Source organism: Narcine bancroftii, chromosome 1, assembly GCF_036971445.1.
Source record: "Narcine bancroftii isolate sNarBan1 chromosome 1, sNarBan1.hap1, whole genome shotgun sequence".
Lineage (NCBI taxonomy): Eukaryota > Metazoa > Chordata > Chondrichthyes > Torpediniformes > Narcinidae > Narcine > Narcine bancroftii.
This window is the reverse complement of record NC_091469.1, coordinates 9,879,626-9,896,931: the sequence shown is the minus strand read 5'-3', so window position 1 is coordinate 9,896,931 and position 17,306 is coordinate 9,879,626.

Genomic DNA, 17,306 nt, shown 5'->3' with positions numbered 1-17,306 from the left:
GTCAAAGGCCTTTTGAAAGTCGAAATGTACAGATTCCACTGCATGTCCTTTGTCTCACCGGAGATCGCAGTACATTTTTCAGGTAAGATTTTCCTGCTGACTTTGGCCTATCTTGTTGTACACTTCAAGGTAATCTGTAACCTCATCCTTGACAATTAATTCCAACAACTTACTTTCCTACCACTGATGTTAGGCTACAGATCTATAATTTCCTTTCTGCTGCCTCTCTCCCTTTTTAAATAGTGGAGTGACCTTTGTGATTTTCTAGTCCTCCAGGATCATTTGATTCTTGGAAGATCATTACCCATGTTTCCATAATCTCCATAGCTACTTCTTTCAAAACCCAAGAGTGCATTCCAACTGGTTCAAGAGATTAATGTACCCAGAAACCATTTTCAGCTTCCCAAGCACCTTCTCTCTGGACAATGTGACTGCAATCACCTCTCATCCCTGATATCCTTGATAGGATCCACTCCGTTTCCACCGAGAACACTGATGCAAAACATTCATTCGGTTCCTCTGCCATCTCACCTCCATTGCAAATTTTCCATGATCATTTTCCATCAGTCTTATATCTTAATTTTAATTGACATTAAAAAAAACTTTTAGTATCCTTTTTGAGATTGAGATTTTGATTTTTAGTGTTGTGCCTCGACAATCCATTTACACAAATTCCATTTTTTATTCTCTCCACATTCCCAGCAATTCTCATCATCACCCAAACACTTGAGACAATTTATGGTGGCCAATTGAGCTACCAACCCACGCGGCTCTGGAATGTGGGAGGAAGCCCATGCAGTCAGAGAGTGAATGTGCAAACTCCATACGGACAGCACCAGAGTTCAGGATTGAAACCAGGTGTGTGGCACTGTGAGGTTGCAGTTGAGGACAAGAAAAATATCCAAAGATAATTCTGAGTTATTGAGCAGATGATCTGTTTGAGTGACATTGGTTGAGAGAGAAAAAAATTCTTATTCAACATCATCTTTAAATGTCTGAAGCTAGTTTGGCACCAGATTGTAAGGAAAGAGAACCATAACTGTCATACCACAGGGAGAAACTCTTTAATGTGAGCCTCTCTTTGGAAAATGTCCTTGAGTGATCAGGTCTTTGCATGGGGAGGAAGGATGGACCCAAGACCAGATAATAATGCCAGAGAACCTTCTGAAGGCACCAGGAGAACAGACAGGATTAAACAAGAAGGTCTTCAAATGCTGGGGTCAAGTGCAATAAACAAATGGGCCGGAGAAAATCAGCAGGATCACACAACATTCATAGGTAATAAAGGGCCCAGGTCCAAAGCAATGCTGACCATTTACTTCCGTGGATGCCATGTCACCTGCTGAGTTGCTCCAGCTTAATTGAGTCTTGAGCAGATGGGATCTCCGTGTGGAAGATGCAATGTCTCACAAGAAAATGCTCCCTCAGGAGACTGCGGGTACTGGAATCTTGAGCTATAAACGATCTGGTGGACGAACTCATTAAGGCATTAAACTGTCTTGAAGCTTGTGGGTGAGCAATTACACACATTTAATCTCTCCTCCCAATGGAATAAATGAGTTTCAATTCTTTATATTTAGCTCCTTTTTCAAAACTAGACTCATTGATAACAATTAATCCATGCCCACATCTGTTATTTTCACTGATCAGTAATCCTCTACACTCCTGCCCTGAAATGTTTATTTCCTTTCAGAACTCTGAAATTTAGCAGATCTTTTTTTATCCCATAATCCTCTTGTCTCTTATTTTCCAATGACATGCTAATATAGCTTGATTTTAATTAATTCATACATCAATATATGGTGTCCTTAATTTATGTGGTTATGTTTATTTTCATTGCATACCATATGTAGCCCTGAACATAAACTAAATTATTATTTTAAGGAGTAACCATTATACTCTAGAAGGATAGTCAACATTTGGCCTTTTAAATAACCCCAAGATTGTACCTATTCTCATGGTAGTCAGCAGGGTGATAAACAAAACTGCTGTCAGGATTACCATTGCAGATAGAGGAAAAGTTGCTCATAATCCACCCGCATGGATTTTTTTTAACCATCATTATTTAATTTAATGATGTAACCTTCAACAATTAAAGCGATATAGAATTTAGTTCTGCATCTATGAGAAGTTCTCAGCACAAAATATGCGACAAGACAACTTAAACAGAGAAAGTTTCCATCATTATCTGTCTAGATTGAACATAAGAACATAGGACATAAGATCATAAGGGCGGCATGGTTAGCGCAATGCTGTGGCAGCTCCAGCAACCCTGGTTCGAATCCGGCGCTAAGGAATTTGCATGCTCTCCCGTGTCTACATGAATTTCCTCCAGGTGCTCTGGTTTCCCCACACCCTTCAAAACGTACGGGCATGGTAGGTTAATTGGGTGTAATTGGGCTGATGGGCCAAATGGGCCTATTGCCATGCTGACTGTCTAAATTAAAAATTTAAATTTAAAAATAGAAATTGGAACAGGAGTTGATCATTTGGCCCATTGAGCCTGCTCAGCTATTTAAGGAGATTGTGGCTGATCAGGATGTGGACTCGGCTCCACTTATGCGGCTGTCCCCATAACTCATAACTCACATATTCTTCAAAAATCAGCCATCTTTATCTTAAATAGACTTAGTCAGGCTGCATCCTTGGGCTGAGAATTCCAGGGAGAAGCAATTCCAACTTACATTGTCTTAAATCTATTCTCCCAAATGTCCCCTAATTATATGAGGAGAATTATAATAAAGAAAATATTACTGTTGCATAAAAAAACCTGAGTATCATCCATGTTGTGTTTTAAATAATGCAAATGAAAGAACTGAAAATTTCTGAAAAACATTGAGAGAATTTGTTCTCTGTAAATTGCTTGCTACAAGTTTTTTAGATTGCAACAATGGCAGCTGAATCTCTAATTGTTTGTGGAAGAATTTGAGGTTAGGAAATATACCATAAGGAACAAGTTTTTTACTTCAAACTAAAACGTAATACAGTAGACAAAATAGTGACTTTCTAGATGTGCAATTGAGGGGCTTATATTTTTCTCAAGATTTAAAGATCAGGGTATCTTTAGTAGTCTGTGTTGTAGTATCTTTATTTAATCAGATTAGAAGAAAAGAAGCTAAAATTATGCTGAATTTCTATTACTAATACTATTCAATTCTTTGTGTGTTTTCATTCATTTTACCATGTTTTAAAATTTGCATGTTCAATTTGTCTTTCCCTCTGTCACTCTCTCTCTCTGATTTTGTATTTCTTTTTTTTAATTAGCTTGAAACAATCCCCAGACAGCAAAGAGCAGTTTTAATCAATGCTGGGGCCTACCAGAGCTTTCAAACATGCTGACAATGGATATTAACACTAGCAATCTACTCTGGTGTTCCTGCTGAAGCAAAGGATTGTCTTTTTCTTTGACTTGGCTTCGCGGACGAAGATTTATGGAGAGGTAATGTCCACGTCAGCTGCAGGCTCATTTGTGGCTGACAAGTCCGATGCGGGACAGGCAGACACGGTTGCAGCGGTTGCAAGGGAAAATTGGTTGGTTGGAGTTGGGTGTTGGGTTTTTCCTCCTTTGTTTTTTGTCAGTGAGGTGGGCTCTGCGGTCTTCTTCAAAGGAGGTTGCTGCCCGCCGAACTGTGAGGCGCCAAGATGCACAGTTTGAGGCGATATCAGCCCACTGGCAGTGGTCAATGTGGCAGGCACCAAGAGATTTCTTTAGGCAGTCCTTGTACCTCTTCTTTGGTGCACCTCTGTCTCAGTGGCCAGTGGAGAGCTCGCCATATAACACGATCTTGGGAAGGCGATAGTCCTCTATTCTGAAGACGTGACCTACCCAGCGCAGTTGGATCTTCAGTAGCGTGGATTCGATGCTTTCGGCCTCTGCCATCTCAAGTACTTCGATGTTGGGGATGAAGTCGCTCCAATGAATGCTGAGGATGGAGCGGAGACAATGCCGGTGGAAGCGTTATAGGAGCCATAGGTGATGCCGGTAGAGAACCCATGATTCGGAGCCAAACAGGAGTGTGGGTATGACAACGGCTCTGTATACGCTAATCTTTGTGAGGTTTTTCAGTTGGTTGTTTTTCCAGACTCTTTTGTGTAGTCTTCCAAAAGCGCTATTTGCCTTGGTGAGTCTGTTGTCTATCTCGTTGTCGATCCTTGCATCCGATGAAATGGTGCAGCCGAGATAGGTAAACTGGTTGACCGTTTTGAGTTTTGTGTGCCCGATGGAGATGTGGGGGGGGGGGGGGGAGACTGGTAGTCATGGTGGGGAGCTGGCTGATGGAGGACCTCAGTTTTCTTCAGGCTGACTTCCAGGCCAAACATTTTGGCAGTTTCCACAAAACAGGACGTCAAGCGCTGAAGAGCTGGCTCTGAATGGGCCACTAAAGCGGCATCGTCTGCAAAGAGTAGTTCATGGACAAGTTGCTCTTGTGTCTTGGTGTGAGCTTGCAGGCGCCTCAGATTGAAGAGACTGCCATACGTGCAGTACTAAAGCAGCCAAAAATTACAAACCAATAAAAAAAATGAATCAATTGTTTGTTTTCCTCTAAAAGAACAAATGTCCTTTGACCAACAAGTCTTATTTTGATAGAGCCAATTGCAACTACAAAAAAATTCAGTTCTATATCTCTGAGATTCTTCCAGTATCAGACATTTATGATAATTACCACAATAATAAAGAGCAGTGATTGGAAGTAAAATCACAAAGCTGGGGAAACTCAGTAGGTCAAAGTATGTTTAATACAGCAGAGATAAAGAAAAACAACCAACATTTTGGGCTTGAGCCCTCCATCAAGTATGAGCAAAATGCAGGCAGGTCCCCAAACAAAATGGTGTGGGGGAGGAGGGGTGGAGCAGAGTCCCACAGGCAGGAGGTAATAAGTGGACAAGGGAGGGAGGGCACACCAGCAAGCAAGGGGTTGGGGGATGTCTCTATGAATGGAGAGGGAAGGGGGTGGAGAGCTGGAGAAAATAAGACAAAGGGATGGGGAAGAGAGAGAATGGTGAACTGATTGACCTGTTGAATTTCCCCAGCTTTATGTTTTTACTTCAGTCATGGTGTCTGCAGAGCACTGTGCTCCGCCGCCAGCTGCAAGTGCCTGGCTAGGGGTGGGCTGATGACGGCGCAATTATGTCATCAGCCTGAGATACAGGAATAGGATTTTAAAAGTGCCAATAGCTCTGCATATATGAATGACATCAACTTAGCGAGCAGCTCTATGATGCCACTCTACCCACCTCCATCAGCTCCAGAGGGCGCTACAAGGCACCTCTCAACATGAATGTGACACAAGAGCAGCCTTTTAGGGCTGCTCCATGAAAGGTAAGTTTATACTTTTCCCTCCAGCTTATAGCCAGCCTCCAGGCTGAGGCCTGGCGTGAATGGGCCTACATTCTCCCTTTGGTTTGACATGTCTGCCTAATTAATCTTTGCTGCTATATTGCTCTGTTCCTGAGTTGGAACTGAGACACAAAATGAAGAGACCACATTGCCTCAACTGTTCTTGTTTAGTGATCAATTAGGGTTTGTGTTTGAAAGTTCAGTCCCAGGGATGAGAAGATCTGTGGGTGGTAGTGGGGTTTGGATTGGATGCTGGAGATGATTCTCTGAAGTATGACCATTAGTGAGCATCCAGGGGAAGAAACGACCCTTCCACAGCTTTTCACAGTAATATTTCAAGATATTTGCTTCAATTAGTAGCAGGAGAAAAGAAAGGAAACATACCAAATGATCAGGAATGGAGCGCCAAATCTGTGTCTATATTTCCTCTCATCCAAAGACTTGATCATTCGAGGTTATTTTCCAAAGAGAAGTCCATATTTAAGAACTTTTCACTGCAATCTGTTCCCAGTACAGGGCTACATTCATGGTTTCTTGACCTGACAATGTGGTGTCAAATTAGTTTCGGTCTTTTAATGATGAGGTTAGAAGATTTAATAATATATAGAAACATATTTTTACAAATTCACTCCCATGAACATTTAGGAATTGGTTATTAAAATTATTTGAATAACTAGTCCATGAAAATTTTTGTGTGAAGTTTCCTGGAAACAAATTATACCAGTTCTAGTGATACCCTGCTGGGAATATCTGGTATCTGTGCTTGAGTTATACAGCTGTCATCTCAAGTCCGGGTGCTCTCCAACACTCACCCCACAGCTGTAGCAATCGGTAACAGCTACAGCTTCAGAAAGCACGTCGCATGATTGACAAGAGGCCAATTAGGTACACACTGACATTCCACCTGATTCTCTGCTTTGTCCAATAGTGGCTTCCCTCCTGCTGTGTTTCTTTCCACGTTAAGGACTGAACTGTTCCATATAAAAAGGTAAAGTCGTCAACTTTAGATTTTTTTTTAATTAGGCTGTTTAACTGCTTTCTCTACTCCTTCAGAAACAACGATTCATGCTGAGCTAGTTTACACGTATGACTTGAATCAGTTTTATCCATTTGTGGTTCGAACCTCCAGTTTCAACAGTTCAAGAGTCTGGACAAATAACCCTTGAAAATTAACTAATCAAAAAATTGATACCTCGTGTAAAAAATTGAAATTATTTGCTCTCATTTTATATAACCATGTTACAGCCAGCTTAATATGGTCGAGGCGGTGGGAGGACGGGGGTGGGGGGCGGTGGTGGGAATACTATCTATTCAAATATATCCTTTTGGCAAGGAAACATCATTATGTCTTTTATGTGATGCCTATCCAGAAGTAATCTGGAAGACTTTTAACTTCTATCTCAAGTAGCTGGGTAAGATCTGTTCCATTTATAGAAAGTAACACTACTCTCAACAGTAAGATCCAACACTCCCTCTCTGAGAGGTTTGGAATCGATAACAAGTCCCATAACAGCTATTCAGACCAATTATGATGAATAATTAAATTAATTAATCAAGGGAGTCTTTATTTTACTCTCAATGCCAACATCTGCAGCCTATATAATGTGGGCATCACTGACTCAATCTCCAATTTGTGACACTAAATGATGACACAGGAAGGGAAATGTCTACCTCAGGTACATTGAAGCCAATTACAACATCTCCCTCACCAGCAAACAGATTCTTCTTTTTTTTTCATTTGTTTACATGTACAATTTTGTTAATGTTAATTTATTTTTATTAAATGGCTGTTGCCACAGAATATAAATTGTTTGCTTTATGGTTCCAACTTTAGCATAGGTGCTGGAGGAAGGATGAAAAGCCATGTCTGAGCACCTCAAAGCATAAAAAGCACAGACTATATTAAAGTAGAGGGAAAAAAGAATATAATAAGATGATTGATAGGGAGACAATTTAGATTAAAAAAACAAGATTGATCAAAATTTGTGTTTCAATTCTGCATTTTATAGGTGTCATTGCAATTAGCAAATATTTTGCAGAAAGAACCTCCAAATCTTAACCTATTACCACTAATTATAAACTGCTGGTTGTTTATATGGCTTGTGCATGAGTGAAAGCACACAAGAGTCTTACCGCACTACCACTCTACATTTACACACCATTATGACTTAAAAGATTTTAATAGTTGGCTTCTGTTGGGTTAATGGATGTTATTAGTTATCTCATTTTCAGTTAATAGATTTTATTGCTTGCCTCATTTTGGTTAAATAGATGTTATTAGTAAGTTATGTTGCAGGAGGTGTTTTTTTTAGGATTCAAGGTGACAATAGTAGATAAGAATCAAAATCCTCCAGCGTCTGAGGATTTATTATAATGGGTTTATAATCATGACTGCAGACATTTTAAAAGGTCAAATTTTAGGATTTCAGTCCATCACAATTTGGCAAATGCACTGCAAAAACTGACAAGATCAAGCTCTGAGGTTGTTAACAATCCTGAGACATTCCCTTGCCCTTTGGTATTATTTTCCTGCAAGATCGTTGCATTTTATTCACCAATATAAAGTCAGAATATTTCATCTTGCTGATTTATTTTTCAACTTAGTGACCTACTTTTTAATTTGTGTGCAATTTTGCATGTATCACAATATCTATGACTAAATTTTGGCAGAATATGTAAATTCAATATACTTGACATATATTTCCCTTCTAGTTTCGATTAACATTGCTCAATTGCCATGTTTATTATTATTATATTCAAATTGTTTCCTGGATCTGAGTATATATTGGTCATCCTTTGGTTTGAAGAAGACATGTTGAGGTGCAGTTCATCTATGATTTTGTGGTCCCAGTCTGTAAGTGCAAAGTCTAGCACAATGGGGGCACTGGAAATCCGTTGATGTAATAAAAGTGGCTGCTGCTTTCTGACGCCGTTTGCGGTTTTTATCACTTTTTGGCAACACCTGCCTTTGAGAATGGTGTAAACTTCATCGCACAGGGCTCGCCAATGGGACCTGTCAGCAGCCGCAGCTTCTGGTTCTCTTGGCTGGATGTCACAGTAGCATAGAGTTTCCTTCACAGCATCTTTATAGCGCATGCATGGAAAACCTTGAGGGCTCCTTCTGGTCTTCAGCTGGCGAGGCATATGGTGATTGTCCATTCTGATGACAAGTCTCACCCACCACATCTGGGCTCTGATGATCAGGGACTCAATGCTGGTGGACTTGGTGCAACCTAAGACCTCCACGTTGGAGACATGGTCTTGCCAATAAATGCCAAGGATGGAAAGGATAGCGCGCATGAGGATTTTCTCCAGTTGTTCAATGAGACATCGGTACAGAGTCCAGGTCTCACATCTATATAGGAGAGAAGGGATGACCACAGCTCTGTCGACTTTCAGCTTTGTGGAGATGCAGACTTTGTGTTGATTGAGCACTCTGGTACGCAGCCTCCCCAGAGCCAGGCTGGCCTTGCTGAACCTGAAGTCAATTTCTTTGTCCAAAGACCCGTCACTTGAGATGATGCTCCCCAAGTATTTGAAGCTATTTGCATTTGTCAGCTGGGTGTCATCAACAGTGATTTTTATTTCTATGGTGTTGGTATTTGCCACGGACAGATGAAGTACCTCAGTCTTGTTCGGGTTGATGGTCAGACCAAAGAGGTAGCAGCATCTGAGAATTTGTTCATTATCTTTGTGCGCCAAGAGTGCACAGTCATCAGCAAAAAAGGTTTCTTGAATGACTGTGTAGAGGCACTTTGTCAGTGCGTTCAAGTGGCAAAGGTCAAAGAAAGAGCCATTCAATCGGTTCCTGATGTACACCCCCTCCTCCAAGCCTTGGACAGCATGAGACAATACGCAGGTGAAGAATAGTTTGAACAAGACTGGGGCTAGTACACAACCACGCTTCACCCCATTAGAAATGCAGCTGATGTTTCACCACTGCATAGGACCTGTCCCGTCAATCCGTCATGGAGCATCTGAATAATTTTTATGAATTTCCTTGGGCATCCGTAACATCTCAGGATGATCCAGAGAGCCTTCCTGTTTACAGTGTCAAATACCTTTGTCAGGTCAATGAAGACAGAGTAAAGAGGATTGTTCGGTTCGATGCACTTCTCCTGAACTTGACTCACGGCAAATATCATGTCCATTGTACTCCATTCTGGCTGAAAGCCACACTGCAACTCCGGGAGATTCCTTTACGAGTCAGTGACAAGTCAAGAGGATGCAGGCGAAAATCATGTCTGCGATGGACAGCCGTGAAATACCCCTGTAGTTTCTGTAGTTTGATTTGTTTCCCTTATTTTTGTAGAGAGGGCATCGTGGAAGTCGTCAGGCACCAAATCTCAGCTTGATCCCACAGTTCATTGAACAGAATTTTCACCAAACTTATTGTTGTTGGATCATAAAAAGCACGGTGCATTAGGGAAAAAAGAAGCAGTCGGTATAAGTAACAGAGGGAGACGATGCTATAATAAGAAAAGAGAGAAAAAATAAATTGAGGGTAGTCTTGTTACTATAAACAGTGATCTGAGTTCAGCAAAATTCAACAAAAGAAGGGTACCCTGTAACCTTGGGCCTCTTATAAATTGAAAAAAGTAAAGTATTCATACATATTTGTTTTATATCATTTTTATGCTTAAATTGGGCTCAGAATTATTGAAGACTCTTTCCATCCATCACACAATATCTTTGACCCTCTACCATCAGGAAAAAGGTACAGGAGCATCAAAATCAGGACTGCTAGTCTGGGGAATAGTTCCTTCCAGCAGGCTATGAGAATGATGAACGATATCCTATCACCTTGGGTCCCTTATAAATGAAATGAGTAAATTATTTCAAAATATGTTATATTTTTACTTTATATTGAATCTTGATGTACATATGTGATTACTGTATGTTGTGTATTGTGTGTCCACCGTGGTCCACAGAAACGCTGTTGCATTGCGTTGCCTAAGTGTAGATAATAAACTTGAATAGAATTAAATAATCCACCAATTCTATTGTTTTTTTGTGTTTACTGGAAACGTAATGTTAAAAAAATACAATAGGTTACATAGAATGTTCTCACTATAAAAGAGATGCCTTCATAAAATGTAAGTGTTCGAATAAGTCATTTTAATTGTCTCATGTATTTAGTCAAGCCTCTGCTATTTGACATATGTATAATAAGCATAAAAAATCTAATACATAAAGAAGAACATTTATTTTGTTTTATTAGAATATATTCTGTGGTAAATTGAAGGAAGGCTCCAATCCTATGCTTCAGGAGACAGTTATAAATTAACTTAATTTTACAATTGCCATTTCTAGCATCTTAAATTTTCAAATATAATGTTTGACATTTACTCCTAATTATAATTAATTTTTCACATAGATAAATAAAGCAAGTCAATGCTATTTCTTTGAGAGCTTTGGAAATTAGATATTTTATTATTGTTATGTTATTGTTTATTTTAGAGAATCCCCACCCAACCTTCTACCCCCCCCACTTCCCCCCCCCCCCTTCCCTACCCACGGACACTTCATGTTGTACCACAGAAAGCACAAAACTTGTCCCTACATCCCCCACTTCCAGGGCCACAAACAAATCTTCTAGATGAGGCTGAGCTTTATCTGCACCTAATCCAACCTGATCCACTACATTCATTATACCTGGTGTGGTCTCCTCGACATCAGTGAGATCAAACACTTACCCTCTGTGAATGGGTCTGAATTTGAGCTTCCTGTAGACAACCAGTTGAACTCCCCAAAGAGTCCTACAATGACATTCTTGTCCTTGGCCTCATCCTTTGACAGGATGAGGCAAAATGTAAACTTGAGGAAAAACACATCATATTCCTCCCAGACAGTTTTAAACCCAACAGCATGAACACTTATTTTTCTAATTTTAGGTAACCCCCATCTTATCTGATTCCAGTTTCTATCTCATCTTGACCAACTCCTAGATATTTTTTTTCTGTCTCTAATTTCCTCCCAACCTGCCACAAATGGTATCTCCCTTGACCTGTTTCTTCACTACCTATTCCATAGTCTATCAGACCTGAGTCCCTTCACCAACTTTTTTCCCCCTTCCCTCTTGATAAAGGGCCACAACCCAAAACATAGACTGACATTTTTTCCCATGGATGCTGTCTAACCTGCAGAGTTTTTCCTGCAGTTCTTTGCCTGCTTATTGTCTGAGCAAAGCTCACGATTAATAAAAACTCATGTGTGCTGACAAATTTCAAATGCATTTAGTATTGGCTGTCAAACGGACACATTTAGCATAGCACAACACTATTACCGCATCAATGACCTGGGTTCAAATGAGCACTGTCTACAAGGAGTTTGTACCTTCTCCCCATGACCTGTGTGGGTTTCTTTCAGGTGCTCTGGTTTCCTCCCGCGTTCCAAAGACATACAGGGTTAGTAGGTTAATTGGTCACAGGCGTGTCTTTGACTAGTGCAGGGTCATGGCCTGGAAGGGCCTGTATCTGTGTTGTTTCTCTAAATTAAATTAAAATTAAGTGAAATAAATGCCATGGATTTCTTTCATCACATTATTCAGTTAATGTGTCCTGCATATTGAACATTTCACCATATGCCTTTGCAGATAGAATAGATGCCAGCCATGATAGGACTGAGGGCAAAACTCCTTTTCCTCCATTATCTGGTCAGATCTTCCTGTCTAATTCAAGGGCTTAGTTGTGCCAAAGTCCCAGCTAAGTAAACATACAGACACATTGTAAGTCAATGGCATCCTGATGACATTCTGCAATGCAAGTTGAGTCCTTCATGAGAGGCCAGTCACCCCAGACCAGAGGTAGGAGGGCCCTGTGAATTGCAAAGGTGCACCCTGCTTGTATGTTTTTTGTTCAGTCACTTAATTAAAAGTTTGAAAAAATATTTAACTTTTAACTGATTTTTAAAAAAATTTAGTGTTATAGCATAGTTACAGGCCCTTCCAGCCCATGAGCCGATGCTTCCAAAATACACCCATTAATTTACAATACCCTGATGAATGGGTCAGGACCGAAACATTACTTATATGTCTTTGCTTCTGTGTGACTTGTTGAGTTTCTTCGGAACTTTTCTGTATTAAGCTAAAAATCACATAGTTTGCAGACTTTCTTGTATAACGACTTATAACCCCTGTATGTTTTCTGATGGGTGAGATGAAATCTGAGTACCTGGAGAATACTCATGCAGACAAGGAGAGAATGTACAGACAGTGCTAGATTCGAACCCATGTCCCTGGCACAATAATAGGATTGTGCTAACCGCTACACTAACTGTGTCGCCTGGTTAAAAAAAAAGAATGCTGAACATTGGGCTTGAACCCATGATCCTTGTATTAAGAGTACCATGCTCTACCAGCTAAGGTAGCCAAGCTCTTTTATTAATATTATTTTATAATGTTTGAAGCATTCATTTATTTATATGCTTATTTATTTAACAAAATTAGCCTTAATAGTTTAAGTTTTGCTGACGAATCGAGATGTTTTACAGACTGTTGTGTGGCATCTTGCCTCCTGTGAAAAGATGACAGGGTTTGCACACTGTATACATCATGGGACAACTCATAGGCACTGCTTATCTGCTCAATCAATCTTCAGTTAGTGGTCGGAGCACAGGATGAGCCCAAGTGATTTTGATGAAAGGTGTAACGAATGGAACCTCACTGAGATGATCAGCTTTGGGCAAAATCAGTGACATCTGGTTAAACACAAAAATTCAGAAGTTGTATCCCCATGGTCTCCATTCCCCTGGTATCAGCTTCAGGAATGAACAAGGCATCTTGCTGTAAATGACTCTGTGCATAATTATGTTCTTGTAATTGTGCCAAAGATATAATCTTACCTGCACTGTTTCAGTTGAGTTATTTCAAATTATTTCACTTATTTCAAGTCAAGATTCCTTCATTGTCATGTACTGATACACAAAATGTAATGAGGCCTTAACTTTTATTTGCTGAAAGGTCACACAAAGTACCACTAGACAGGCACCCCCACCAATAGAAGAAAAGAGAGTCCCTCTAAAGACACCGAGTGTCCACAGATTCACCTCCTACACAACCTCAACCTCTGCAGTCAGGTGGCATCCTGTCCGTTCCAGCAGTGAACCTGAGCTTCAAGTTCCCAACTTCCATTATAATCATGAAACTGTCAGCCTTCAAGGCCCTTCAGGAGCCCTACTCACCATCAGCACTTTCACGGATCCCATTCCCAATACCTAGTTCCCAAGAGTTGGCCTCCAGCAGTCCAAAGCTTGGTATGAGTCCTTCAGCCTCCGCTGCTATGGACTCCATGCTGGAGCGTCCTCTCCCAGGCTTCTCTTTATTGGGGGTGAAGGAGTGTTCTCCCAATATGGTGCCCTGCACTGGTCTTTGGCTCTTCCAGAGCCCGCACCCCTTGTGGCTTGGGATGGTGAGTGTGCATCTTGGGCATGGACCATTGTGAGGCTTGACGATGTTAAATAAACACTGCCACATCCTTTTACCAGTTTCTTAATTCCTGAACAATGCCATTGGGATAACAGAAGGACAGTAGGACCCTGCAGAGAAGTGCTGTGTCTCTTCTCCCCATTATTCTGGGACCGTGTCAGCAGTGGCAGGGCTAACGTTACCGCAGCTACAGCAGCACCGACATTTACCTGCAAGAGACACCATTGACCATATATGGTGGAATATTGAGCAAAAATCAAGCTGCTGGAGGAACTCTGCGGGTCAGCCAGCATCTGAGGAAGAACAGTCGACGTTCTTGGACAAAACATTGTATCTGAACTAAGAAAGGAGAGGGAAGATATACAATTGGTTGCTGACAGGTCCAAGGTCAGGATATATATGTAAAATCTCTCTCTCTATATATATAGGATGCGAGGGGGTGCCAAAGGCACTGAACGGTTCCTAGGGGATTGTGGCTTTTAGTTGCTGGCCATCCACCATTTGGCCAATGGCCCTCTGCAGGACTGAAACTCTGTTTGTGACTCCCAAGGAGACTTGGAGGAAATGGCAGAGACAGCCGTCCTCCTTAAACATTGTGTATGGGCTGTCCTCCAGGAGGATCGGGAGCTGGTGATAGGCCGACTTGCGGTCAGTGGTGGAGAAAACTCAGGTTGCAAATGGTTTGGACTGGGCTCTGTGTTGGCTGCTGAAGTACTGGAGAAATATCTATGGACCCTTGGTGACTGGGGGGACTCACTTTTGGTTCTCTTTCTCCGACTGTAAGAAAGAGGTGCTTCAACCAATTTCTGCCGATGGCAAATCTGTCTGCCTTACAGCAGGCAAAAGCAATTTCATGTAATAAGACACTGTTTTATTACAATGACAATAAATTGAATCTTGAATCTCGAGAGAAAGAGAGAGCTACAAACACCCTCTCTGATGCTGATGAGGTATTAATATATGTGTGTGTGTGTGTGTGTGTGTGTGTGTGTGTGTGTGTGTGTGTGTGTGTGTGTGTGTGTGTGTGTGTGTGTGTGTGTGTGTGTGTGTGTGTGTGTGTGTGTGTGTGCACGCACGCGCGCGCGTGTGCATCCTGAAACTTCCAGACTTAATTAATTTTGAAGATTTAAGAACACAAAATTTTAAAATAAATTCCATTCTTTTCTTTTCTCTGTTCTAATTTTCCCTTCCTTGCATTGTTCCTTTTCAGTGCCTGATTTGATATTAAATGCACTGTACCTATTTGCACTTATTTCACAATACATCAGTGTGATTGTTTGACGAGCTCCACGCTGACCCAGGTCACAGATACTGTGATTACTGACATGTTTGGATTGGAGTTTTGTTTTACTAATATATTGGAGAGAAGTGAAATAGTCTTCTCAGCTCTAGATGGCAGTACGGTATCAAGTCAATTGATATTGGTTTGCAAGTTTGCGTGTTAATTATTTTCAATTTTGTAACTGCACTCACACTGGCAGTCAGTTGCTCTTTTGTCAGATTCAGGAGGTCACTGTGATTTCTGTGCATTGGTACCCTCTACCATTGTACAAAACCATGGATCTGTGTTTACTCTCAAGCAGCCTTGTTAACTCAGTGGACAGAATGGCCTTGGTCAGCACCATTAACTTTTGGAGTAAATCCAACAAACTGAGAACAAAAATAAAGGTAGAATGAAAGAGAAAACAGACTGCAGAGATGAGCAGTCAAGGTCCTTTCAGAGGTGAAAAAGTCTAGGATCTTGCAGCAACAAAGGTGATGCCCCAGATTCTGGGGTCGGTGTTGTTGATCCTACTTGTTCTCCTTTGGAGCCATTTTTTTGGAGACAGGCATCATTCGAAACCAATGGTCTTCAACCATTTTCTTTCCACTCACATACCCCTTCAAGTAATCCCTATGCCACCTGTGGCATAGGGATAACTTGAAGGGGTATGTGAGTGGAAATTAAAAACAAATTAAAACCACTGTTCTAAACCAACCATTCTCAATGGGGGCCACAGCACATTTAAGGGGGGCCATAGACTGAAATCACAATTTTATTTTAATGCTTTCCATAATCTGCAGAAGTATAGAAGACACCAACTAATCTTGGCTGCTTCACAGGGAAAGGCACCCATTATCCTTGATCAGAGTCATAAGGGGGCCATTAACCAAAACAAACATCATCCTGGATATCTAACAATGGACATGCCATCAAATTCAACAAACGTTGAACCATTGTGAAGATTTCCAAACAAACCGAGAAACTGGTCTCCGGTAGGCAAATGTTGTTGAAATAATCCTTTAGCGAAGCTTCCTTCGGCAAAACAGACACAAAGAGTAGCAGTTTTGCATCTGCATATGCACAGCATTGTAGAGCTAAAGGAGGACGTTAGTGAATCATATGAGGTTAAGTTAAGAGAGACATGGAACAAAGTGGAGATCATAGAAGTTGGATTGGGGCTGCAAAATGGATTCCAATTGTGATCAGTTGTGAGGCTTAGGCCCCGTGATGAGTGAGTTAACAGGGACCTTTAGTAAAGAGAAAGTAGGAAATTTGAAAGCAAGTTCCTTCTGGGTTATTTCAAGTAGGTCTGGAATTTGATTTTTACTGAGCCTGGATGATACATAGTGGGAAATACTGCTTCTGTGTGACTGCCAGGGACCATCAGATATGCATGTCTGGGCACATCCATGCATAAGTGTTCACAGAGGGACTGAATGCATTAGACATCCAATGCAAACTGTGCAGTAGGCTCTATTAGTCTCTTGATAAAATATATCTTTGCATAGCCCATGCAGATGATCTACTAGACCAGGTTCTCAAACTTTTTCTTTCCACTCACATACTATTTTAAGTATTCCCTATGCCATGATTAGTAGGGGGGTTGCTTAAGGTGGTATGTGGGTGAAAGAAAAAGGTTTGAAAACCACTGTTTTAATTGTTCCTAATTGACTTGTTATGTGCACAGTTTCATAACTCCAAAGGAAATGGGCCAATGACAATTTTTCTCAAACGAATTATTTCAGTAACAATTGGTCTCAAGGAATGATTCTCAACCTTCCCTTCCCACTCACATACCAACTTAAGCAATCCCTTATTAATCACAGAGCATCGATGGCATAGGGGATTTTGTGAGTGGAAAGGAAAAAGTTGAGAACCACTGCACTAGACCGAAGACGTTCTTAGCCATAACTTCTAATCAAACTTCTAATTTTTACTCAGAAAGCATAATAAATTTCAGGAAGCACATCTTCCTTAATCTATTGCACAGAGATTTGTTAATTTTCCAAACTGTTTGTAATGCTATCAATTAGATCCGACAGACAAGAAGTCGAAATGAATAGGCTTCAATCACTATAAACTTACAGTCATATCTTACATGTTGTTGGCCCATTCCAAGGCAGTGTTGAGGGAGGGGATTGGGCAATATGGCCCGTAGAGCTCGTCGAAAAAACCAAAGACTTGTTGATCAAACCAAGGCTTTTATTAGCAAAAGACAGGAGCACTTCACAGGTGGCCGACCAGTCCGGAATGATCTGACCTGGCTAGGGACACAACCC